We start from the raw sequence: 27,148 nt of genomic DNA, 5'->3' as shown, positions 1-27,148 counted from the left end.
GAATCAGGAAGAAGGGACAAGATAGGGTAACAGCAAGAATCCAGTCGGGCTAAAGTCTAGGAAAGATGTGAGCGAAAGAGGAAAACCAGAGCATATTATGCCAAAGGAACGGACTTTATAAGGACCAATGGATAGATGAATCCCCTAGTCAATTAATAACTATTTCAAAATGGACAAGGCACCTTCACAGCAAACGGTTAAGCAAAGACCAGATGAGTCTCTCCAAGAATACTGTGACAGGTATTGCTACATTGGATCACAGTTTGTACTAGACAATGACTATAACAAGTAGTCTCCTTTCTAAGATTCCATGACTCTACGATCCCACTCTATTCAGTGGATAAATAGAGCTGAAGGTCACTGACCAAAGGGGTGACACAGATTTAACTCAACTTTAGGAAAAGGAAAAAAAAAAGAGAGAGAGAGAGAGGGATTACTTCCAGAAGGAGCTAGTCCGTAGGTTTGGGGCATTTGGTGGGAGTCGAAGGTCGGGGGGAGATTAGGCAAGAGATACAGATGGGGTATCATCCTTGTTAAGGAGCAGTGATACGATACTGGTGTGAACGAGTTCACTCAGGAGGAAAGTTTGGAAGGAGCGGGGAAGAAGGCGGAGGACGGACACAGGAGATGCCCGTGGAGGGAGCTGGCCGCGGAAGGAGATGGTCGCGGAGGGAGATGGTCGCGGAAGGAGATGGTCGCGGAGGGAGATGGTCGCGGAGGGAGATGGTCGCGGAGGGAGATGGTCGCGGAGGGAGATGGTCGCGGAGGGTGATTTCCGCGGGAAGCGAAGTTTGTGAAGGGCGAAGAGAGAGAGTCAGTGGACACCTCTGGGTGCTGAAGGCAGAGGACGAAGCTCCGGTAAGAGAGGAGATGTTGTTCTGTGCCACCAGGGACACCAGGGGCAGGTTGTGCGGCAGAGGGTCATGACTCACCTTTGAGAGGGCGGTTTCAGAGCAGTAGTGGGGAGAGGCCAGATTGAGGCGAGTAAGCCCAGGGGTGGCAGAGGTGACTGAGGTTTTGGAAGTTGGGTGGGGAAGAGCAGACGCTTGTGGAAGGAGCCGGTGATATGAAAGGGTTTGGGGTTTCATTTTAGGAAGAGAATTAACAGAGTCGTGTGTAGACACGGGGAAGGGGGTGGAGCCTGGAGAAGAGATGTTAAAGAGGAAAAGCAAAGAGTTGAGGGCCGGTGATCCCGGGGAGCGAGCAGCGCCTGGCAGAGAGGTTGGCCTGGGCGGAGAGGACAATACCACGTTTCTGCAGAGTCTGCAACAGTGGACAAGAGAGAGGTGAGTGTTCGGAGTGGTTGAAGGTTGAGGCAGGAAGGGCTTCCTGATCTCGATGAAAGAGGAGATGATATTGTTCCTAAAAGCGGGGAGCAGAGAGGAGCTGGGCGTCTTTGGAGGTGGACAACAGTGGAAGTTTTTTTTTTTTTTTTTTTTGTCTTTTTCTAGGGCCTCTGCCGCAGCATATGGAAGTTCCCAGGCTAGGGGTCTAATCGGAGCTGTAGCCACCTGCCTACGCCACAGCCACAGCAACGCAGGATCCAAGCCACGTCTGCAACCTTACACCACAGCTCACAGCAACGCTGGATCTTTAACCCACTGAGCTAGGCCAGGGATCGAACCTACAACCTCATGGTTCCTAGTCGGATTCCTTAACCACTGCACCACGTTGGGAATTCCAAAAGCGGAAGCTTTTAAAAAGCGCCAGGAAATGATTTAGCACTGTCAGTGGCAACAAAGACAGGCACAGGGTTATGGTTTTTCTTCAGCCGTTCTCGGAAGCAGGGAATCAGGAGGTGAGGTGAGTTGGCGTGGGCTTCCTTGGGTTGAGAGTCATCAAAAAGGAAGATGCAAGTGAGTCCATGGGATGAGTGATGAGCTAGAAGGAAGCCAGTGGGTTCACGAAGGTGAGGAGGTGAGACAGTGCAGCCTGCAGCCTGGGTATCTGGAGTTTCAGCGGCATTGCCAGACGGTCCTCTCCATCCCAGGCTCTGACATGACAAAGGGGCCCAGGGGCCCGACACGTCTGACGCTGGGACCTTGGCCATGGCAGAGACAGGGTGATGGTGGGCATGAAGGAGGAGGAGGACATGGGCTGGGGGATGATGTCAGATGCAGGGGTGAGCCAAGAGGATGATCTGTAAGCACAGGTGAGCCACGCTTTTGGGGGGATTGAAGAACCACTTGGGTCTCAAATGGTCTGGAATTCCCAGTAAGGTTAAACTCAGAGAATATAGTCTTGCAAGATTGCTTTGGTGTTGATTTTTACTCTAGGTGGGTGGGCATGAGAAATAGTTATAACTATCTCATAGATCTGTTGTAAGAGTTTGTTGTGCTAACATAGGTAAAGCATTGGCATGGTGTCTCGGTGCTCCAGGAATATCAGTTCCCCTCCCCCAGGCACTTGGCGTCATGTCAAGCCTCATAAACACAACACTTGGGCTCTGCTTGCAAGGAGCATACACTCTAGTTGGGAAGAGAGAGCAAAGGTTGGACACACAGGCCTGCACCCCGTGGCAGGGAAGGCTGTGTGGTATCCAGTTGTCCAACCGAATAAACAGCCCCTGTTGACGGAAGTTTATCACAGTCACATACCAAACCAGGGAAGACCAAGTCAGGGACACGGAAATGCCAGGAATCAGGGAGTGATTGGAGAGGCGTCTGATTCTCAAGGGTTTCAGAAGAGGTTCCATTTGAGATGGGCCTTGAAAGACAAAGGTGGCAGTATGTGGTCACGGCCGGAAAAATAGGATTGCTCAAGATATTTGTTGCTTCTGGAGTTCCCATTATGGCTCAGTGGGTTAAGAACCTGACTAACATCCATGAGGATGCAGGTTTGATCCCTGGCCTCACTCAGTGGGTTAAGGATCCAGCATTGCCGTGAGCTGTGGTGTAGGTTGCAGATCTGGCGTTGCCTTGAGCTATAGTGTAGGTCACAGACACAGCTCAGATCTGGCATTGCCATCGGCTATGGTGTAGGTCAGCAGTTGTAGCTCCAGTTTGTTCTCTAGCCTGAGAACCTCCAAATGCTGTGGGTGCAGCCCCAAGAAGGAAAAAAAAAAAATACAGTTTGCTTCATTGCACGTGGAATGTACTTAAATCATCCTAGTGATAACAACACTAACGGTAAAGACAATAGACCTGTCCCGAGTGTTTCCAGAGCAGCAGACATTGTGTGTAATCACACCTCATAGCTATCCTAGGAGGTAAATCATTAGGATTCTTTTGGCTGCAAGTCACAGAGAGCTGACTCAAATCAGCTGAAAACGCAGGCATTTTCCTGGCTCTCAGAACTGGATATCTGGACGTGGGGCGGGTTGTGGGCAGGGTTGCATCACCACTCTGACTCCATTTCTCATTTCTCAGTCATTCTCCCAGGACTACCCGTGACATGCGTCAGCTCCATCCTCCCTCCTGACCGCATCTTACTTCCTCTATGCTCTTGGGGACGAGGAAGGCGGTGATCCACGGCTTCTCCTAAGAGCCAAGAATCATCTTTGCTAGAAGCCACAGCAACTTTTTCCTTGAGTTTCGTTGGCAGTAGTGTTGGCTCTTCTTAAATAGTCACTGGCAGTGGGGATAGAACCAGCATTAGCTTAGAGTAGTGGTCCTCACACACGCTACCTCAGCATCCCCTGGACCACTTGTTAAAATAGAATGCGGGATTCCACCCAGAGTGTCTGATGACACGGGTCTGGGATGGCATTTCTCACAGGTTCCCAGGTGCTGCTGCTGTGGATCCTGCAACTCTGCTTGAGACCTGCTGAATCAGACTTGTCTCTAGGATGGTGATGGTGAGAGGTCAATCAAGACGCTGTCCATGGACTACCATCATCTCCACTGTGCACACGAGGAAACTGAGGCTGAGAGATTTCAAGCATCCAAGTTCACATTCCCAGAAGGTGGCCAGGCTGGATTCAAAGCCAAGAAGTCTGATGAGAAAATCAATGTGCTTCACCACCAAGCAGGAGGCTGTTCTGACTGCAGAGAACTTCAGCAGGAGGGCATGAGATGGGCCAGACAGGTTGTAATTATGTTATGGAGGTTTTTATAAACCAGACAAAGGAGCTTAACCTGAAACTGTGGGCCTAGTGCTAGGGAGCCATAGTAAGTTCTTTAGGGGAAGTGCTTTATGAAATTGTTTTGGAGATAAATTCCACTCCTGGGCATATATTTGGAGAAAACTGTAATTCAAAAAGATACCCCCCCCATATTTACACTATTTACAATAGCCAAGACATGGAAGCAACCTAAATGTCTCTTGACAGATGAATGGGTAAAGAAGATGTGGTAGATATCTGCAATGGCATATTACTCAGCCATTTGCTGCAGCATGGATGGATCTAGAGATTTTCATACTAAGTGAATTAAGTCAGACAAAGACAAATATTATATGATACTGCTTATATGTGGACTCTAAAAATGATACAAATGAACCTATGTACAAAAAAATAGAACTACAGACATAGAGAACAAATTTATGGTTACGAAAGTGGAAAGGGTGTGGAGAGTAAATTAGGAGTTTGGGATTAACAGGTACACACTACTGTATATAAAATAGATAACCAAGGACCTACTTTACAGCACAGGGAACTCTACTCAGTATTTTGTAATAACTTGAATCTGAAAAATATATATGTATAACAATCATTTTGCTGTATATCTGAAGCCAACACAACATTATAAATGAACCAAACTTCAATTTAAAAAAAAAAAAAAAAAGGAATGCGGAGTTCCCGTTGTGGCTCAGTGGAAACGAATCAGACTAGTATACATGAGGACGCAGGTTCCATCCCTGGCCTCAGTAGGTTAAGGATCCATTGCCGTGAGCTGTGGTGTAGGTTGCAGAAGCTGCTGGGATCTGACATTGCTGTAGCAGTGGCATAGGCCTGTGGCTACAGGTCGGATTCCACCCCTAGCCTGGGAACTTCCACATGCTGTGGGTGTGGCCCTAAAAAGACAAAAGAAAAAAGAATGGGTAAAGATTTGCTGAAGGGGGGGATCTTTGGGAAGAAAGCCAGGGAGGACGAGGAAGGCTGGGTTTCATGTTGGAAGAACAAAGGCTCCCTGCAGACGACTTTCCCATCCACACTGAGAAGCCGGGGCTTCTGGGGTCTGTGTATTCTTGGGAACCTCCAGCGCTGGCAGGGCCAAGCTGGATGGGGGCAGCGCGCATGCCTCTGGCAGCTGCAATTCACAAGCTCAGCGGTACACCCCAAGGGTCTGGGCCCCTTCCCAGGACGGCCCCATCACCAGCACACGCGGGCTGCCCTGCCAGTTATAGAGCTCCCCGGGAGAGCCAGGCATAAGCACGTGCTTTGGCTGAGGGGACCTGCTTTCTGCGCTGAGGTTGTGGCCTTTGGTTTTTGTGTTTTCCCAGTTTGCACGTCTGTCATCTCCGCCTTGGCTTCTTTCATTTCCTTTTTACAAGTGGGTTTCAGGCTCTTATTTATGCCCAGCCACGTGCTAGATGCTGGGGGACTGAAGGAGACATGGAGAGCGGGCACTGCAGCGGCCCCCGCCCCTCGGGGGGTGGGCCGGTGCTTTGGCTTGCAAGACGCATTTCAGCATCAGATAGAGGAGAAAAACCAAGACAGACTATAATCCAGCTTCTTTCTGCTCTGCCTTAGGCATCTAGCTGATGAGGCCAGAAGGTCCTCTAAGCTATCATCGTTCTCTAGAAGCCATAACTTCGCTACCTCTGGGCAACTGGGATATTTTACCCCACTAGCGGAATAAAGAGAAGGTGGGCACTGGCGGTGGGGTGGATGGGGAGTGGGGCAAGGCGGGGCGGTGTCACACATTAATGAAGGTTTTCCAGGCTGCCCCCTTGTCCATCTCTGGCCTCCTGAGGTCTGAGTTCCCTGACCTTCAGCATGAACTCCCTAGAATCCTGCATCACAAATCCCTGTGTCTTGCCCCTATAGACAGCCTGAGGTTGATGGTCCAGGCTCTGCCCTACAGGTGCTGTGTGACCTTGAGTGAAGCATCCTGTCTCTCTGGCCTGTTTCCCTCTCTATAAAATGGGGCGAATAGCATGGACTTATCCCAGAGATTGGCACAGGAGGTGTTGATAATAAAACTCGTCGTAAGATATTACCTTGTGGCTCAGCAGGTTAAGGATCCGGTGTTGTCACGGCTATGACTCGGGTTTGATCCATGGCTCAGGAACTTTTTCATGCAGAGGGCGCAACCAAAAATAAATAAATAAACTTGTCATAAAAGTTTTTGTTCCTCCGGGAGTTCCTGTTATGGCTTGGTAGTAACGAATGCAACTAATATTCATGAGAATGCGGGTTTGATCCCTGGTCTCCCTCAGTGGGTTAAGGATCCCATATTGCTGTGAGCTGCAGTGTAGGCCGCAGACACGGCTCAGATCTTGTGTTGCTGTGGCTGTGGCATAGACCAGCAGCTGTAGCTCCGATTTGACCCCTAGCCTGGGAACTTCCATATGCCGCAGGTGTGGCCCTAAAAAGAAAAAAAAGAAAACTTTGTTCCTCTAGGGCTTGGAGGTCCAGGAAGGAGAGGGCCTGGAAGCTATGGATGTACCCAGGAAAGGCAAGGGTTGCTGGCAGAGGGGAGGCTGCTCCATGATTGATGTAGCACAGAAGAGAGTCCTCCAGAGGCCAGCTGCATGAGACCCTCCCAGGTACCCTGTGTGGAGAGGCAAGGCCACGCTGGACTCTGACATCTTGCCCTCACTGTTGACCCGGTCAGGACATCTGCAGCAACTCACAGAAGTGACATCAGCTTGTTAGACTTTGTCAAGTTCAAGAGTCTTTCCAACAGCACTCAGATGGAAGTTGCATGCGAATCACAGAAGCAAGTCTAAACTTGGCCGGCAGTTTATTTTTGTACGGAGAACAATGGTCAAAGAAAGTGCTGTGTTCTGCACTGTTGAGACTGAGCAAACCGCAGCTACCTGGGGGCCGGCCTGCCCCAAAACTGTGTGTATAAACTGTGCACGTGTATAAATACGTGTGTCATGTGTACACGTGTCTTTGTGTACAGGTGTGTGCATGTTATCGTGTACATGTGTCTGCGTGTACATGACATGTATATGTGCAGATGCGTGTGTCGTATTGCGTGTGCATGTACATGGATGTGTGTAGGCATGTACGCACAACTTGCAGCACATGTGTACACAATGCATATGAATATATATGTAAGTGTACATGTGTGGGCTTGTGTGGGCCTGTGTATGTGTGCACATGCACATGTCTATGCGTGGGTGAGTGTGTGTGTGTACAGGTATGCATGTGTGTGTATGCACATAGATACAGGGGTACATGGGCACGTGTGCATGTGACTGCAGGGATGGCTGGAGGGCATGTGTTCATCCACATGCCTTGTGCCACAAGGCTGTGTCCAAGTCAAACAAGCCACCACACACATGTCCAGCATCTGTGTCACCAGTGCTGAGGGCCAGCAGTGGGTGATAGCGTGTGCATGCCAGGCTGGACATGAAGGGGGGCTGCCATGTGTGGGTCAGGGCCTGTGGTCATATCTCTGGCAGGTTACTGGACCAGCCTTTCCATGCTCATCAGCCCAAAATTGTCCAAGTCATTCAGTTTTTTATGTTTAAAATCTTAGAGATGTCATGAATGTTGTCAGACCCAGTTTTAGCTTGTATTTTTAGGACAATTAGGAAAAGTCTTTTGCATTTCATCTTGTTAAGGTGGTTTTGAAAGTACATATTTATCAGACTGGCCCTCTGAATCCTTTTCTTTCTCTCTTTTTTTTTAAGGGCCCCACCTGCAGCATATAAAGGTTCCCAGGCTAAGAGTCGAATCGGAGCTATAGCCGCTGGCCTACACCACAGCCACAGCAACACCAGATCTAAGTAAGTCATGTCTGCAACCTACACCACAGCTCACAGCAATGCATCACAGCTCGCAGCAACGCTGGATCCTTAAGCCACTGAGTGAGGCCAGGGATCAAACCTGTGTCCTCATGGATACCAGTCAGATTTGTTTCCACTGAGCCACAGAGGAAACTCCTGAATCTTTTCTTATGCTGTTTTCCTGCCTGCTTTTTCGAGTGTTAATAATTGAGATTCAGTGGATGAAACCCAGAACTAAAAGTTGGCAGACTTAGGAATTCCGTCTCTGAGCCAGACAGTTGTGTGTGCATCTAGCAGCTCCCTAGAGCTGTTTGACCTTTGAAAGGTTACTTGGCTATCGTACGTCTTAATTTTCTCATCTCTAAAATGGGGATGCTAGTAGTAAGGGCCCCATAGGATTGCTATAAAAATTAAATGAGGAATTCCCAAGGTGGCTCAGTGGTTGACGAATCCGACTAGGAACCATGAGGTTGCGGGTTCGATCCCTGGCCTTGCTCAGTGGGTCAAGGATCGGGCGTTGCCGTGAGCTGTGGTGTAGGTTGCAGACATGGCTCAGATCTGGCATTGCCATGGCTCTGGTGTAGGCCGGTGGCTACAGCTCCGATTCGGCCCCTAGCCTGGGAACCTCCATATGCCGCGGGAGCGGCCCTAGGAAAGGCAAAAAAAAAAAAAAAAAAAATTAAAATTAAATGAGATATTTCCAAGCTTCAGTATGTGCTCTGTCCAGTGCACAGTGTGCTGTGAGAGACTGAAGTCTCCAAGGGAGCAGAGGGTCTCTCCTGAGGCCCCAGCCACCAGGGTTAAGTCATGAGCAGTGTCAGAAGGCTGGCAATATAATGGCGGGCCCCCATGTGACAAGAAAATCAAGTCTCCTGTTAAAAAATGCCTGGGAATTTCAAGACGGTGAGAGCAGAGTATTAAACTGAGTGTGGGTTCCTTCTGAGCATGTGGCCCTGGGCCATTGCCTTGGCTGCATGGCCTCGAAGCTGGTCTTGCCTGTAGGTATTGAGCATGATGAGTGACATGGGGCATAAGCAACATCGGCACCTGCTCCATTGCAATGTGCTGAGGGTGGTCACGTGGGGTGAAACCTTGAGATCAAAATCGATGGCAGCAGCCAGCCACCAAATGTTCCTTCTCCCACCACCAGCAAGGGCCATGATGGTATTCCACGGTGCTGGTGGGGAGGTGGCCTGGCAGGATCCACAGGTGCTCCCGGTGTGACTAGCTTCAGGTGAGGGTCAAAATCGCTGTCTATACCAAAATTAGATGCCTCTGTTTCTCTGTGGCTGATAAGGCTCTTTTCAATGCCGTCTAAGCAGAGCAATGGCTCTCACAATGGACGTACCTCCTACAAATTCGAATTTCAACATGATTTTGAAATATTTGCTATGGGAAAAGTTTGATTGGGTTCAAAGTACTGCCATTATTATAAGAAATGTCAACGTGATGTCTGTTGAGGAAAGACACTCTAGATTCTTTAAATATAATTTCAGCTGGGGAATTGTACATTTTTCAATGGCAGTAAAAAGGGTTGAACTTTTCAGTGGTGTATTTGTTTTTTGTTGTTGTTGTTGTTTTGTCTTTTCCAGGGCCGCACCCATGGCATATGGAGGTTCCCAGGCTGGGGGTCTAATCAGAGCTGTAGCTGCCGGCCTACACCACAGCCACAGCAGCGCGGGATCTGAGCTGCATCTGTGACCTCTACACCACAGCTTATGGCAATGCCGGATCCTTAACCCACTGAGCAAGGCCAGGGATCGAACCCGCAACCTCATGGTTCCTAGTCGGATTCGTTAACCACTGAGCCACAATGGGAACTCCAATCCGTGTGTATTTGTGTGAGCAAAAATTTCTCACAAGAATTTTTGAGCTCACCTTTCGCAAGTTTTGACCAGGAATTGGGCATAGCCATTTCAAGCATAAATATTAACAAGATATGGTCAAGGAAGCAGGCTCCCCCTTTTCAGGAAACATTTAGAAGTTTTATGCAAAAACAACATTTAATGTCTAGCCTTTTACTTCGCATTTTATGTTTACCTTAATTATAAAATGTAAATTGAGTGTAATGGATTGTTTCAGATGGCACGCTGGAGGGGTGTAGTTTATCCCCGTGTACCCCCTGCCTCCGCCCCCCGAGTACCATATCTGCACTATCATTTTCTTTGAGTGCCACAATGTGTAATCGTTGGGAAGCACTGAGCATCACATGCTAAGAGCTTCCTGGCATGTAGCGAGCAGTCCATAATATTAGTTATGTCGTTAATGGATTATTGTCATCGTTATTATACAGATACCAAGGATAAATCTCTGAGCTAGTTGTCAGAAATTGTGAGTTGGAGGCATGCTTCTATTATAAATGATCTAATGGCTCTAAGTGAGTCCGTTAATCTTTTTTATGTCTGCTTAAAATGCAGATAATATCACCTGCGCATCCTACCCAATGTGCAATGTTATGGGACTCAGTTGGGAAACTCAACATCCAAGATTGCTGAGGAACAGGAACAATTTTGCTGGTTCTGTTATTTCTCTTCCTCTAAGTCAGTGCTGTCCCACCACAGGTGGGTATTTAAACTCAAATTAATTAAAATGAAACATAATGGAAAACCTAGTTTCTCAGTCTTGCCGAAACACCTCCACATGTGGCGGATGGCTACCATATTGGACCTTACTGCTTAACTGCCCGCTGTGCTTTGATACAAATGTTCACCCTCTTTCTTCTGCTTCCTGTCCCATTTGTGGGTCAGATAAGGAGGATTTAAGTTTTTAAAATAGAGTCTTAATTCATAACAGGTGAAAAATATTTTTTAAAAATGCTGAGCTCTGCTCTCTTTGATATGGGAAGCTACTGTTTCTAGTGGGATGTGGTCCTTGATGGATTTGCCTTGACTTTCCTGCAGCCTCTTGCCCAGACCCTTGGGCATTTGCAGATGGCAGGAAGAGCTGGGCTGTTGCAAGAAATAATGAAGGAATGGAAAACTGGTGCAACAAGGGTTCAATTCATGTGGCTTCACGAGTGTGATATTCTGCCCTCTCCATCTTTATCATTATCAAATGTAATCGTCAAACTTTAATTCATTATTTTTTTGATTATGATTTTTGTATGACTTTTTTCTTCCACTTTTGGGATATGATTGATATTTGGCACTAAACAAGTTTAAGATCTAGTGATTTGATTTAACATAATCATGAAGCCATAAGTTTAGTGCACATGTCACTTCATATAGGTACAAAATTAAAGAAATAGAAATTTTTTTTTCTTATGATGAGAACTCTTAGGAATTAGTCTCAACAATTTTCTTGTAGAATATACAGCACTATATAGTATACAGCTGTATAAAACCACACAGTTTAATTATATTGATCTTGTTATACATTATATCCCTAGTACTTGTATATCTTATATCTGGAAATTTGGAACGTTTGACTGCATTCTCACCCACATTTCTGACGCCTGAGGTTTTTTTTTCCTTCTTTTTAGGGCCACACCAGAGGCATATGGAAATTCCCAAGGCTAGGGGTCGAATCAGAGCTACAGCTACCAGCCTACACCATGGCCACAGCAACGCCAGAACCGAGCCATGTCTGTGACCTACACCACAGCTCATGGTAATGCCAGATCCTTAACCCACTGATCGAGGCCAGGGATTGAACCCGCAACCTCATGGTTCCTAATCAGATTTGTTTCCTCTGCCCCACGACAGGAACTCCAGGCTTTTTCTTGAAATCACTCCCAAGGATCTTCTGATTCTTTCGTACAAGTTAAACAAGCCCTGAGTGGCAGCAGCTTGCAACTATTACCATAGGGACCCCTTACCTGCATCCCAAATTGGGCACCTGTTTCCCAAACCACAGGCAAATGAATGCAGTGCCGCTGGCTGGTGAATTTCAGGAGTCAGCTGGAGTCATAACTGTGGTGACAAGGATATGTTGGTGAAAACGACAGAAGTAGTACTGTGTAGTGTTCCAGTCGTGGTTCAGCTACCTCCGTGCCACTTCCCAGCTTCATCTAGGATGTCAAATTGTGGGCCAGGGATTATTTGTGTGGTTGCCACAAGGGGAATCTTCTCTCTGGTCCATTTTGGACCGAAAGAGTATTTCTTTTGGCTGTTGGATATTATTCAGCCAAGTCGGCCAAGTTGGTTATTATTCAGGGCAATTTGGGGAAATGCAGGCTTTCTTCATTATCTTTGGAAAAGGTTCAAAATAGATTTGTATACACTGTGAACTCCCAGTGACCACAATTCCCTTTTATTTACAGAGAGCAATGGCAAGGACAAAATGCAGTGCAGTTCACCACACAACTAACATCACTGTGTTAGCAATACTTGTTACAGACAGAGATCTTACACATAAGGCTTTTAAAGGCTTATACATGTTTAGAAATACAAACTGACCTGGGCCTATCTTTTAAACACCAAATATACCGCTAGTGAATCATATGTTTAGGAAAATCCCCAAATGTTCTCTTACCTTCCTATCTGACATCTATTAGGAAATGACAGACATTTTAACATAAATCCCAGCAGCCACTGCTTCTCCATAAACCACGTCTGAGCCATTGTTGGTCTATAGCATTACCAAGCTAAAAAGTCCAACATTAAAGCCTAGTTCTACTAGTTGTTTGGCTCTGACATACTCATTATGACCCAGTTTTTCATTTTCTTTTTCCTTTTTTTTTTTTTTCTTTTGGCTTTTTGGCTTTTTGCCTTTTCTAGGGCCGCTCCTGGGGCATAAGGAGATTCCCAGGCTAGGGGTCTAATTGGAGCCATAGCCACCAGTCTACGCCAGAGCCACAGCATCAAGGGATCTGAGCCGCGTCTGCAAACGACACCACAGCTCACGGCAACACTGGATTCTTAACCCACTGAGCAAGGCCAGGGATTGAACCCGCAACCTCATGGTTCCTAGTCGGATTCGTTAACCACTGCGCCACGAAGGGAACTCCTGGTTTTTCGTTTTCTAAAAGGGAATAATCCTCCTTTCTGGTAGGATTATTACAGGGATGTTGTACAGTCAAATATGGGATAGTAGATGAGAAAAAAAAATGTGCTCTGGAAATGTTAGAAGGTGCAACACAAATACAATTTAAGTTTGTTCTCAGTTCTCTGGGCTTTGTACCAGCAGCCATTGTTCTTAGTCATTTAACAGACAGAAATCTAAAGGAGTTCCCTGGCAGTTAAGGGTCTGGCATTGCCACTGCTGTGGTTCAGGTTCAGTCCTTGGCACGAGGAACTTCCATATGCTATGGGTGAAGCGAAAAAAAGAAAGAAAAACCTAAGAAGGGGTTCGTTCTGCTCCTTGAATGGGGTTCTGCATTTTATCTGGCAGAAAACTGGGAGAGGGTGAAAAGACGTGGCTGAGGCGGTGTGGGCTGTGTTCCCATTCTCCCAGATGAAGGGCTCCCCGTGGTCTCACCTTCATAGAACGTGAACTCCTGTGGGGACAGCAGAGGGGACAGGGCATTTGTGCAGACTGCCCCTGCAGAGCTGTCTGAGGTCCTGGTTCTCCCAGCTTCAGGGTCCTTGAGGCAGATCGGTTTCTCTGTCCGCCCAGTTCTATGATCCTTGCTCCTTCACAGGTTGTGGATTTGAGAACCCTCCCCAGTGGAACTCTTGCTCACAGATCTTCCTAGAGTCTCATGATCTGCTTCTCTGAGAACCCAGCCCATAACAGCTGGCACTGAGGGTGGGCCTGGGAAGCCATCGGTGGAAATGGGATTTGGGGGATCAACCACCTGCTGGCAGGCTGGCGGTGAGGGTCACAGCCCTGAGGGCAGGTGAGTATGCACAGGCCCTGTCGTGCAGCCTTGTGCACTTGTTAAAATTGTCACTGGGAGCGGAAATATAAGAAAATGGGGGAAGAAAATGTTATTGGTGGTGCAATAACTCAGGTCTTTGAGAGAAGCCCTGTCTTGTTCTGCTCAGGCTGCTCTAACACAATGCAACAGACTGGGGGGCTTAAACAACAGACATTATTTTTCTCGGCTCTGGAGGCTGAGAAGTGCCAGATCAAGGTCCTGGCAAATTTAGTTCTTGGGGAGGGCCCTCTTCCTCGTTTGCAGACGGCCGCCTTCTTACTGTGTCCTCAGCATGGCACATGCTCTTCTTACAAGGGCACTGATCCCATCTTGGGAGCTCCACCCTCATGATCTCAGCTGGATCCAGTCCCTTCGCAAAGGCCCCATCTTCAAATACCATCACTCTGAGGGTTTAGGGCTTTCGTATGTGAATTTGGGGAGACACACATTCAGTCTAATAACAGTCAAGGCAGTAGTATTGATAAACTTTATGGAATTGGGTCACTATTGCTGAGAGCAGGGATACCTTAGGGAAGAAAATGAAAGGTTGAGGAGGTTAATCATCATGGGAGTTTCCACTGTGGCTCAGCGGGTTAAGAATCCGACTAGTATCCATGAGGATGCAGGTTTGATCCCTGGCCTCACTCAGTGGGTTAAGGATCCGGTTTTGCAGTGAGCTGTGGTGTAGGTCACAGACACAGATCGAATCTGGTATTGCTGAGGCTGTGGTGTAGGCTGGTAGCTGCAGCTCCAGATCACCCCCTAGCCTGGGAACTTCCATATGCTGCAGGTGTGGCCATAAAAAGAAAAAAAAATTTTTTTAATTTTAAAAAGAGATTAATCAGCAGTTAAAGGCTTAGTAGGGAATCCAGAGGTCTCCCTGGCAGCATGTGGAGACAACTCATATCCTGTAGGTCAAAGACAGAATAGGCCAAGGGCCTGCCTGGGACCAAATTATAAAACTCCCTTAGCTCCAGATGTCAAGGATTCTGATGCGGAAGAATGGAACCCTGAGAGACTGGATGGTGTCCTTTGCACTCTTGAAATCCCTTGCAGTCCCTTGAACATCCTAGGCCTGGAGAAGTGGCCACTCCTCCCTACTTTCCCTCGCCTTAAGCCAATGCACAGGTCTCAATCCTTGAAGGCAGCACACACCCCTCTCAGGACCTGACCCTGCCTCCAGTCCTGGCCATCAGGCCAATAAAGGAAAGTCAGGTTCCAACGTAACCTGGTCAGGGCCTGCTTAGAGAGGAGAGGACTGTGCTCCAAGGAGATGCAGGACCAGGCACCATGTACTAACAGGAGCCGGGAGAGTTTATGTGAGGATGGATCCTGGGGGCACTGGATCAAGGCAGGCAGAGCACAGAGTCAGGGAGAGGCGAGTCTGTGGACAAGGAGGCACCTCGGCAAGGACCCAGGAACCCTGGGACTCTGGGGTTGTAGGAGATATCGCTGACACACCAGCTGATGGTTTGGATGGTTTGGGGAAGTGTGTCTAAGACAGTGGAAGAGGGAATTAAAAGCCTTGGTGAAGGGAGTTCCCATTGCGGTTCAGTGAGTGACAAACCCAACTGGTATCCATGAGGATGTAGTTTCAATTCCTGGCCTACATCAGTGGGTTAAGGATCTGGCGGTGCCATGAACTGTGGTATGGGTTACAGAGGCAGATCGGATCTGGCATTGCTGTGACTGTGGTGTAGGCTGGCAGTTGCAGCTCTGATTCGACCTCTAGGCTGGAAACTTCTGTATGCCACAAGTGCAGGCCTAAAAAAAGCAAAAGCAAAAAAAAAAAAAAAGCTTCGTTGAAGAGGGCACTCCGTGTAATATGGGAGTACTCACCAGCCCACCGTGTTCCCTGGGAGGACCTGGAGGGCATTCTGTTCAGCAAAGCAATGGGACACGGGCTGGTTGGGCTGGTGGGAGGGGCACCACCATCACTCAGACATTAAGGGGTTGTCTTCCACTGGTCAGGGCAAATGGCAGGAGATGCCATTAGGTGACCAGTTTTCCATAGCAATGGGGGTGAACAGATCCTTAAAGACCTACACTGCAGCTCACAGCAATGCCGGATCCTTAACCCACTGAGTGAGGCCAGGGGTTGAATCCCCATCCTCATGAATACTAGCCAGGTTCTCAACCTGCTGAGTCGCATGGAAACTCCAAAATAAAAATTTTAAATTTTAAACATCCAATTATCTTAAATATAGCCCCGACAGATTTTTAGCCACTTAGAGCCTGCTTGCTTGGCATACCCTGCAAAACATCTGTACCCAACATCTGCTAGCCATAGACAAGACAAATCCTGGGGCTATAAAACACTCAGAGCCACTGTGACCCTTTGAAGCTCCCCTGACCCAGAGACTCCCTGCTGTGCTGCTGAGTGACATGTCCCAGGTACCTAAGCCCCCTCCTGTTCCCTCTCCCCTGTGAGTTCTCTTGCCTTCCTCCCCTCTGGAGGGTGGCCGCTGGCTCTGGAAGGTTTCCTGCTGAGAGAGCCTTCCCCCCATGAAAACACTCAGGTCAAAGCCCCGAAAAGCAAGCTTATTGTGTGCTACTGCCCCCTTGTGGTCCTGACTTTTCCTCCCTTGGCCTCTAAATCCCTGAATGCACTGCTGGCAGCCAGAGGGACAAGACAGGTGAGCAGCTAACAGGGGTATGGCTCACTCTGTAGAGTAAATAGGAGTCAGGAATCTGAGGGCAGCCATCCAGATAAAGGTCCCAATCCCTTTCCCAGCTTCCAGACCTGAGCAGTTTTCAGATCTGCAACCCACTGAATGAAGTAGAGGAAGGGTCCTCAGAAGGCTGGGCCCTACCACCATGTGGCAAGTCTGTAATCTTTGCCAATGTCCTTCTCTAAAGCGACCTATGGCCATTTATTTCAGTAATTGTTCGCTGGGGAGAGGTGACAGTTCAGCCATTTGGAGGACTGTTGCACACATGTTCCAAGGTGACCTTGAGACCTGGGCACCCAAGGTGTCTTCATGGCTCCTCTGTTAGGAGGCAAATAGGAGCCTGGAGTTCTGTCCCCACTGTGCCCAGCATCCATCTGGCATCGTTTCCCTTGTGTCTGAATATATGATCAGAAAGGACATGTTGGGTGGTTGGAGGAACCCCCACATTGGATCCCTGACCTGTGGGTGAGAGGTACTGCAGTAGGGGGAGGTCCAGAGCAGTCTCTGAAATTTGTCCTTCCCCCGACCAAGGGAGCAAATCAAAATCAGTACTGAATCTTGGGGGTAGGAGGAGGGTGATGTCATTCCTACAGGCCTAGAGGGTAAAGGGACCATGGTCTCCAATTTATCACCCCAGCTCCTCCAAAAATCAGACATCTTTCAGGATGACTGACGGTAGACAATCACACATTAAAATAAGTAGTAGGTCTGATTACAGATGACATGCTGGGTACTATATCTCTGTTAGAATCATTTAAGATGGTCCCAACCAGGATACGAAGCCAAAGAATCTGGCAAATGCTTTCTTTTCCACTGCTCATGAGAAAGCGAGGGTCAGAAACGGTTCACACTCAAGTATATTCATTTATGATATTGCCCAGGTATATTCGGGGCTCCGTCTGCTTTCTCATCCTCCATCATCATACAAGAAGGGCTCTGGACATCTGGACATCTCTCTGCACGTCACATCGGTCCACTCTATTGACATCACATCACGTTAATCAGACCCATTGAATGAGAGGTGGCAAGTATGTGGAAGACCTTGGTAAGATCCTGCACTTCCGAGGTGGGGGGATAAACCTAGTGAGGATTCGGGGCCTCGTCAGAGCAGTGAAGTGCTTAAGGTCCCAGTGGTCTGGAGTGACAGGACATGCTCTCAAAACAAAGGATAAATTAGTGCATCTTGTACCCTCCACCACTAAGAAAGCAGCATGATGCCCGGTGGGCCTCAGGTTCTGGAAACAACGTATTCTACACCTGGGAATACTCTGGTGGTACTCAGAGCAGGGAAGAGGTCAGGTCCAGGCTGAGGTTCAAGCAGTGATGATACTTGAGCCCTATGATCCAACAGACACTATGGAGTTAAAGGCATCTCTGGTGTCCAAAGGTGCCAGGTGAAGTTTCTGGAGTGCCCCAGCAGGAAAATCACACCATAGACCCTAGCATTTTGATTTGCTGGGACAAGTCCTATTTTACTCCTGCTAACCTGGTGACTCATCTGCTCAGTATCCCCTTTAATTGTCAAAAGAGTCTTGATTTAGACTAGACATTATGTGATCACACGTCACTAAATTCACCTCTTCTTCATCATCCACACATTCTTTACACTTATTATATTTTACTAGGTGCTGGGAATACAGACCTGAGTAAGAGATTCCAGTCCTCTGAGCCCAGGCTCCAAATTCCTATTGAAATTGCCAAAAGAATATTACAATAAAAAGACACATTATTGCTGGGAACCAGAGAAAGGTGCCATTCTCATACAATAAACTTCAAGGAATTTCTCCACGATATATTACAGGTGAGACTGGATGGAGTGGAGGGTCTGCCTAGACAGGTGTTTCCTTTGTATTCATTTCATGCATTTCAGATGAAAACCTCCCCCAGGGACCAGTGGAGGTCACCCCATTAGCATGCCCTACCTCAGAGCAGCAGAGACCAGAGATGATGTGGGGGTGGGGGGTACTCCCAGCTCTACCTGAGCCTCAGAGCCATGAACTGGGGTGGGGGAGGCGACTGCTCCAGCACTTGTAATAGTCATCTGTTTGTGGATGTTTCCTGAACATGGTGTCACCTAACTGGAGCAAGGGAGCCCCTAAATTAAAGATTGCTGGACCAGTTAACATCCGTTGTCGTGATAAATAGGAAAACAAAACTCCCAGGCATAAGGATGAAGCTCTTTAGTACAGCTGCCTCTGGCTATAGCTGCTTTCCTAGTCTCCATAGACCACTGGAGCTTCAATCTAGAAAAGTAAAGTACGCAATTGTTCTGAGTGTTTCTCTTCTTTCTTCATTGAGTCTCCTGGAGGAGCTGAGCTAAATCCATACAAGACTCTATTTCAACTCCTATTATCTGAAAACTAATACAAATAGCTGACATGTATTATCACCACATCTTATACACAGATGGAAAAAGTGAAGCACAGAAATGTTAAGTAGCTTGCCCAGGATGCTGATACTGACTTCCCTTTGTCAGAAGAGCAACCACTGGCTGTGCAAATTCTTTAGACAGTTAAAGAGAATTTGTAGTTAGAGAGAGAGAGAAAGAGAAAGAAGATGGAGAGGGAGGGAAGGGGGGAGAGGTTAGAATGAGGAGAGAAGAGAGAAATCTGATGAATTAGTATGAATCGCTGGAAAAATGACACTTTTAAAAAATTACCATAATGAAAGTTGAGAATTTACTGGGAACTAACACTAAATATCAACATTATGTGAAAGGATTCTAAACAATCTTTGGGGATCAATATTAAACAGAACTGTAATGGAGACAGTGATACTCCTGTAAAAATGATAAAATCTGCATATGATTTCCCAAAAAAATTACTGAAAGAAACACCACGGTCAACTGAAAAATGTGTCTAAACGAAGAGTTGAAGACTGCATAAACTTGTTAAAGCCACTTTTCTGAAAGAAATTATTACAAGCCCATGTCAAAGTTGGATTTCAAATCTGCCATGAGGGAACAATGTCCTGAGCTAATCACTTCAAAGGCTTTTCTCTTGGAAGGAAAATTTATATATAGAAAATGGAAGGTAGTCCAATAAAGGGGGGTGCCAGTTAATATTATCAGAGTCTTCTCCAGACCCACAATTTCCCAGAAGGTGCTCACAATCTCAATAAAGGCTATCAACAAATTGCTCCAGAATGCTCATTATTTCTGAGAAGGAATTGTAAATTACCTAACAAACATAAAGAAAGTTCTGTCCCAATTTCCTTTCTTAGCAGGTTACAACAGAACCATCTCATTTCTGTGGCTCCCTTCATGGCGAAAACAAAATCTAGACAACATTACAAGTTAAAGAGAGATTAAAGTGCATGAATAGGAAAGCTAAAACTCTAATCAAAGTGTTGGGGTATTTCTTGGTAATCTTAAGGTACAAAAAGACTTCCTAAACAAGACCCCAAAGCACAAAATGGATGGAATTGACTATATAAAAATGAAGCATTTCTCATCAAAGAAGGACAACAATGACAAAGTTAGGGACAAATGACAAATTCAGAGATAATATTTGTAACAGCTAAAAATGATCATGAATTAACATCTCAACAACTCAGAGGTACTCTTTCAAATCATCAACATCAACAAAAGCAGCAGCAAGAACAACAATTAGCAAACAACAAGCACCAAGGCTGAAAATCCAGTGGGACAATGAGCAACTGGAGGGGACCCAGGTGGTTATCCAGAGAGAGGCTCATCACCATCAGCAATCAAAGAAATGCCCCCTGAAACAACAATGAGATGTAACTTCGTATCCATCAGACTGACCAAAATTAGAAAGTCAGATAATACCAAGTTTCGGGTGTACTGTTGAAAAGTATTCCAAAGTTGGAATCATCTTGAGGAATAAAAACAAAACAGAACACAAAAGCCAAATATACAAATGGAAATGAGAAAAAAATTATTTCAGATATAGAAAACTAAAACTAAAGCCAAAAACCAGGTACAGCTCCATGGTTATGCATTTTAAAATACCAATGATATTTTATTTTCCATGAAATTAAAATTACCCCAATACATTCACCAAGAGATAGAAACTTGAATACACCAATAACCATCAAATAAATTATATAACTTTTCAAAGGCTCCATGCCTTATGGGAAAGTATTCTTAGTTAGTTAGTTAGTTTATTTATTTTTGCTTTTTAGGGCCGCACCCGCTCCACATGGAAATTCCCAGGCTAGGGGTCGAATTGGAGGTGCAGCTGCCTGCCTACACCACAGCCACAGGGACACCAGATCCAAGCCACATCTGTGAGCTACACCATAGCTCAAGGCAACGCCAGATCCTTAACCCACTGAGGCCAGGGATCAACCCTGCATCCTCATGGACACTAGTTGGGCCTGCCACCGCTGAGCCACGACAGGAACTCCAAGTATTGTTAATCTAAAAATACATAGATTGTAGGCTATTTAAACTAATACCGAACATAAGAAAGAATAAAAATTATTTTTACAGATCTTGTTTTACAAAACCTGATGTGCTAGTTAGAGCTCGGTGCAAGAACTTTAAACCTTTCCAAACATCATAAGCAGAAGGGGATTTAATAAAGGAAATTTGGAGCTTGCAAATCACTGGAAGATTTGGAGAGGCAGACTCTAGGCAGCCTTGAGGGTGACTCATAGAACCCCAAAGAAGTTAATCTCCAGGATAAGAAGGCATAGGAAGTGGGAAAAAATGATGAATATCAAGCAATCAAATACATCACACACTGGCTAAGGTAGAATTAACAAGGGAAAAGTTGCAGATCAATTTCCATCTTCCCAACTGGAATATAAATTCTGTAAGGACATGGACTTGGCATTGTTTATCATGGTGTCTCTAGCAAGGTAGGTCTTTGATAAATTTGTAGTTAATGAATACATAATTGACCCTGTTGTGTTTATTATAGAAATAATATTTGAATTTTATTTAAATTAGTGTATTAACATAGTTAGTCAATAATAATTCCTCAGAAAACTAAAAGAAAAGTTTTGTAATAATCCTACTAAGCGCTAAAAAATGTATTTGATACAATTCAACATACATTTGTGATCAAAATTTTTAGTAACCTAAGAGAAATACTTATAACATCTGACATAATAGTTAATTTCATAATTACGTATTACAAAAAAAATATCCATAGTATTCAGGTATAAAATAAAGTTTCTCTCCAACAGTTCTACCATCTGCCATTGTATTAGAGGTCCTAGCCAATGCAATAAAACATGTAAAATAAATCAGGTGTATTTATAAGAAAGGAAGAGACAAAATTATCACTAAATAGGTGATATAAATGTCTATTTGGAAAGTCTACTGAATCAACTAAAAAACTATAATGAGGGGGAGTTCCTGTCGTGCAGTGGTTAACGAATCCGACTAGGAACCATGAGGTTGCGGGTTCGGTCCCTGCCCTTGCTCAGTGGGTTAACGATCCGGCGTTACCGTGAGCTGTGGTGTGTAGGTCGCAGATGCGGCTCAGATCCTGCGTTGCTGTGGCTCTGGCATAGGCTGGTGGCTACAGCTCCGATTAGACCCCTAGCCTGGGAACCTCCACATGCCTCGGGAGCAGCCCAAGAAATGGCAAAAAGACCAAAAAAAAAAAAAAAAAAAACCTATAATGACTAATAATAGATAAGTAAGATGACCACAGAATAAATGAATTCCTTATATTTCAATAATAATCAGTTAGGAATTACAAATATATAAATAGTTATATTAAAAAATTACTGAGGAATCATTTAAACAAAAGTTTTGCTAGACCTATATGAAGAATACAATAAAGTTTTACTCTGGGACATAAAAGAAAATAATAACCTGAGGAGAATGTAGTTTTCCTAGTTTCTAAATATGTCATAAATTTCCAATTTCAATTTTAAAATCGCTAATTTCCAATTTTAAAATTTCCAATTCCAATTTTAACAAATCTTTGTATTTGTTAAAAAATACAGTAAAATTTCACTTGGGGAGAATTTAGATATTACATTATAAATGCTTTGGTACAGCTTACAGTTTGATGATGGAAGTTTGATTTCCATCTCAAAACATAAACCAAAATAAATTCCAGATGGCATATAGTTGATATATAAATAGCAAATATGTTTTGAATAAAATAATGAGTGAATTAAATACATAAATGTATCTATAACTAACTTTTTATTTAAATTAGTCTTCTAAGATAGTTATACTTATTGTTTTAAGGCTTCATTGGAGGCATATGGAAGTTTGAGAGCCAGGGGAACTGCAGCTGTGACCTGAGCCACAGCTGTGGCTAGGCTGGATCTAGGCCACGGATTGAACCCACACCTCCACAGTGACCTGAGCTGTTGCAATTGGATTCTTAACCCACTGCGCCATAGTGGGAACTGATACTTATTGTTGAAAGTGGAACCAAGACCACAACAAAAAAACCTACTTACTGAGGGAAAAATGTTTAATGGAAAAAGAAAGCATGAGAAAATATAGGTCATTATTTAAATTACTTTAGAATGAGGAAGGATTACCTGCGAATGACACAAAAGGAGGATATTATAATGGAAAAGATGGATGGATTTAACTACATACAACTTAAAGACACTTTTTTTTGTGGTGGGCTCAGTTGATTGCCTAATCCAACTGCCATTTTCAGCCCCCACCTCTGAGCCTATTACATAGTGGATGGAAAAGTGGATACTTGCTTTGTCAGCTACCTCTCTGACCATGGATATCCATTTGACTTGATTACAGCAAAGGGATGTTTCTGGAAATGCTTTTACTTTGTTAGACAAAGGGACAGAATCTTCTGATTCTTGTTCTCTGGCTTTCTGTTTGAATTTGTGCTGTGATGTCTGCTGCTGCACCAATCGTCTTAACCTCTTGAGACAGTAAGCATGAGATGGAAAACTCAACATGCAAAGGAATGAGGAGCAAAAGAACCAGGGCATTAGGGAGTGATATACCTAATTTGGGGACATCTACTCCCAGACTTCTTCCTCCTTTTTTTTTTTTTTTTTTTTTTTTTAGGGCTGCACCTGCAGCATATGGAAGTTCGCAGGCTAGAGGTCCAATTGGAGATGTAGGTGCCAGCCTACTAGGGGTCAAATCAGAGCTGTAGCTGCAGGTCTATGCCACAGGCATAGCATCACTGGATCCAAGCTGCATCTGTGACTTAGCCTGCAGCTTGCAGATCCTTAACAAACTGAGCAAGGCCAGGGATCTAACCTGAATCCTCACAGACACTACCTTAGGTTCTTTTTAGGGCCGCACCTGTAGCATATGGAAGTTCCCAGGCTAGGGCTGGAATGGGAACTGCAGCTGCCAGCCACAGCCACAGAAACGCCAGATCTGAGCCATGTCTATGACCTACACCACAGCTCATGGCAACATTGGATCCTTAACCCACTGAGTGAGGCCAGGGATTAAACCTGCATCCCCATGGATACTAGGCGGGTTTGTAACCTGAGCCACAATGGGAACTCCCTACTTTGTGTTCTTAACATGCTGAGCTACAAGGGGAACTCTGCCAGACTTTTTATATCAAGCATCTTTAAAATTATTTAGCCACTTCTGGTTATTTTGCTACTTGCAGATGAAAATATTTTAAATGAAATATAACTATATATAATGCAAACTATTACTCTTAGAATGGATAGACAATAAGGTCCTACTGCATAGTACAAGGACCTAATCTCCTGGAAAATAATCTAAAAAAAGGAAGAATGTATACATATATGTATGACAGTCAATTTGCTGTACAGTAGAAATTGACACAGCACTGTAAATCAACTATATTTTAATTCAAAAAAGAAAAAAACTAATATAACTATATATGCCATCAAAAAATTATCATAAAGGAGTTCCCTGGTGACCTAACAGTTAAAAATCCAGCATTGCCACTGCTTTGATTCAGGTCACTGCTGTGGTGCGGATTTGATCCCTGGCCCAGGAACTTCCACGTGCCATGGGCACAGCAAAAAAAACAAAACAAACAAACAAAAAAAAACCATAAATAAAATGAAAGACAAACATAGATTGGGGAAAATATTTGCAACATACATGATAAATCAAAATGTAATCCTAATAAAATAAGAACTTGCAACTTCCTCAAGATGTACAATGGTTAAAAAAAGAAGAAGAATGAAAAACAATTTCTCCTTACTGGAAATTCATGATATATTAATAAATTTCAACTAAAAATACCAAAGGACATTTCCAATCTATCAAATTGGCAAATTTTTAAAACAAGAATATAACTTCCAGGATTGAGGAAGATGGACGGTGGGAGCAGAGCAAGGGTAAATACAGCCTTTCAAGAGGACAATTTGTCAATCTGTATCAAGGCTTGAAAACAATACATAGCCCTTGATTTTGCAATTTTACTTCTAGGGCTTTATCTCAAGGAAAGTATTATAGTACAGCTGCAAAGATGTTCATCACAGTGTTGTTTATAATTGTGAAAAATTAAAAACAACTTACATATTCAGCAATAGCAACTGGCTAAATAATTTATAGCATATCTTTTCTGGAAAATGAAATACTATGCCAAGGAATATATTTAGTGGTATGGAAAAATAGGCTATAGATATGAGCCAAAAAGTTACAAATCAGCATACAGAAATAAGCAAGAAAGGTTGGAAGAATATCTATCCAAATATTAGCAACCCTTCTTTATGTTACTGAGAGTAGGTTGTTGTTGTTTGCTTTTGCTGTTTTTGTTTGCTTCTATACATATTTTTCTGCAGCAAAATGCATTGCTTTTGCTTAAAAGGTGCAATTAAAAAAGAGCTTTTAGGAGGCTTTAGTCCCCTGGAATACAATATTTGGAACCCCCCTTTTGCCCCAGGTTCCCACCCTCCTCTTCTGTCACTTCCAGGCTCACCTCTCTTGGCTTCCCTGCCCAGCTTCGTTGAACGCGGAATCCAGAGAGCGCTGCTGGGAGAGTTCAGTTCCGCGGAGACCGCGCCCCGCAGCGCCGCTGGGAAAGCCGCTTCTCCCGCAGAGGGGGCAGGGCCGGGCGGGTCTCCCGGCTCCCCTGTGACCCACCAATGAACTGCGCTTGTCAAACCAACCGAAGGACCTTACCAGAACTCCTCGCGATTTTCTGCAATTCTCTGGTGGTTTCCGCGATCCCAGCACGCCTGCTGGGCTGCAGCGGCCCGACAGCCGACCGCGCGCGCGTTCTGGGTGCGACCTGTCCACTGCGACGCCAAAAAGCTGGGCCCCCATTTCAGAAACCTAGGAAGTCCCATCCTCTCCCCAAGAAAGGCCCTGTCGGGTGCCTTCCATGCCCTATGACACCTGAGGTACCAAACAGCTTCCAAAGCACGTTCCTAGAGAAAATTTCATGTTTTTTGTTTTGTTTTGTTTTAATTACTGAGCGCCCACTAAGGGAACTAACCCATGCAGGCCAAGGAGCTAAGGCGAGCAAGTCAGAATTCCTGCTCAAGGAGCTCACAGGTAGTGTTGGTGGGGAGGGGTGGGGTGGAGTGGGGTGAGGTGGTGGGAGAAAACTATCCTCACAGGACATTCACAGGACCTAGTGAGGTACGATAAACCAGTGTCATCCTGCTCCTTTTACAGATGCAGATGGCCAAGGAAAACAAGCATTTATTGAACACCAACTGTGTGCCAGGTACTTTCACCTAAGCTGTCTTCTAGCCCAGAAGGCAAATGAAGCTCTGGGAGAATAAATATCTCCATTTAACCAATAAGGAAACTGAGGTTCAAAGGAATGACACCCTTCTTTTAGGAAACAGGCTCCAAGGAGTCATGACAGGTCCAAGATCTCCCCAGTAAACACGAGATTCTAACCTGAATCTGAGGACACCAAAGCCGGAAGAGTTGCTCCTTCTTCTCCATGCTCGGCGGTGTAGGAACAACTGGAGCGCACCAACTTGCCCCGGGTCAGGGCTGCGGAAAGTGCGGCAGTTGCGAGGGTTTTACGGCCTTTGGTCCAGCTCCCCCTATGGGGCGTGGCCGGCACTGCCCCAAATACTGTTCCGAACGCTTCTGGGTTTCTCGGACCGTGCCAGCCTGTGCATCCTTAAGCACAGTGACCCTTACCTGATCTCCCTCAGGGAACCAGAGTAAGTGGAAGTGCTGTCGCCCCTTCGAGGGTGGGACGGAGCTGCCGAGTCTGGTGAGCCAGCTCTGTTTTCCGGGCTGGTTCTGTGTTTTCCTCCCTCTAGATTCTCCCTCCCTGAAAAACACGTCTGGCTCCCGCCGGGAGGTGCGGAAGGGTTCCCATCAGCCAGAAATGGAATTTATAGGCCTTAGGCAGTGTTTAAGGAGATCCCACAGTTAGAAGTCCAGTGTACCCCGTTAATGACAATGTGAAAGCATGTCTTTTACCCAAGTGCCGTTTCCCGATTTTCTCTTGCCACCGAGGTATGTGATGTGGGTGGAGGTGAGCCGGATGTGTGTGTTGGAAGAGTAGATCGCCTGGTGCCAAATGGAGTGATATGCTAGTTGGTGCCATGTTTGTAGCTGTACCCCTCCCACCATCCAGGGGAGGGGAGCTGGGGAAATAAGTGTATTATGGAGGAGAAAGTTGGATCTGGAAGCCAAAGATGTGTTTCTGGGGCTTGGAGGACCAGGCAAACAGTGGAGAGGGGGAGTGGGAGCTTTTTTGTCACCCCTCCCCTATTGGAGGAGAGGGCCCCTTGTGGGTGGGGGGGGGCGGGGGGCGATGCCCCAGCGCGCAGAGCGTGGTGGAAGTGCTGGGCCGCGGAGCGCGCGTGTGCAAGTGTGTACGTGAATGTACGTGTGAAGTGTGGCGGCGCCGACCGCGGCGGAGTGTATGCTCGGCAAAAATATGAATAATCAACACATCGCTCACACCTCTGCTGCAAGCCGGGAGGGAGCTGGCAGGTCTCG

The 27,148-nt window shown here is 45.7% G+C and overlaps 2 long non-coding RNA genes across 6 annotated transcripts in view; one reads left to right on the top strand and one right to left on the bottom strand.

Moving 5' to 3' along the window:
• The window catches only part of LOC146396460 (uncharacterized), a 50,165-nt gene extending 23,972 nt beyond the window's left edge, over positions 1-26,193 (bottom strand). For both annotated transcript variants that reach the window (XR_014828398.1, XR_014828400.1), the window contains exon 1: positions 26,084-26,193. This is a non-coding gene — a long non-coding RNA (uncharacterized LOC146396460). The remainder of the gene's footprint in view (positions 1-26,083) is intronic.
• Positions 771-26,627, top strand: LOC146396459 (uncharacterized). Of its 4 annotated transcripts, XR_014828395.1 has the most exons (9): positions 771-858; positions 1,094-1,286; positions 3,369-4,026; positions 5,633-5,748; positions 6,506-6,949; positions 17,199-17,345; positions 17,943-18,118; positions 25,146-25,729; positions 25,853-26,627. It is a non-coding gene; the product is annotated as an uncharacterized LOC146396459 (long non-coding RNA). The 4 variants fall into 4 exon arrangements; XR_014828394.1 differs by lacking the exon at positions 1,094-1,286 and having other exon boundaries at positions 3,369-4,109; positions 17,199-17,362; XR_014828393.1 differs by lacking the exons at positions 1,094-1,286; positions 17,199-17,345; positions 17,943-18,118; positions 25,146-25,729; positions 25,853-26,627 and adding exons at positions 10,263-10,406; positions 13,427-13,624 and having other exon boundaries at positions 3,369-4,538.
• The last annotated feature ends 521 nt before the right edge of the window (positions 26,628-27,148 follow it).

This window comes from Sus scrofa, chromosome 14 (genome assembly GCF_054392235.1).
Source record: "Sus scrofa isolate SSC_HxYL_T2T_F1_AM1 chromosome 14, Sscrofa_HxYL_maternal_Yorkshire_Landrace_v2.0, whole genome shotgun sequence".
NCBI classification, from domain to species: domain Eukaryota; kingdom Metazoa; phylum Chordata; class Mammalia; order Artiodactyla; family Suidae; genus Sus; species Sus scrofa.
The sequence above is the reverse complement of the archived record's forward strand: the minus strand, read 5'-3'. Positions and strand labels throughout refer to the sequence as shown.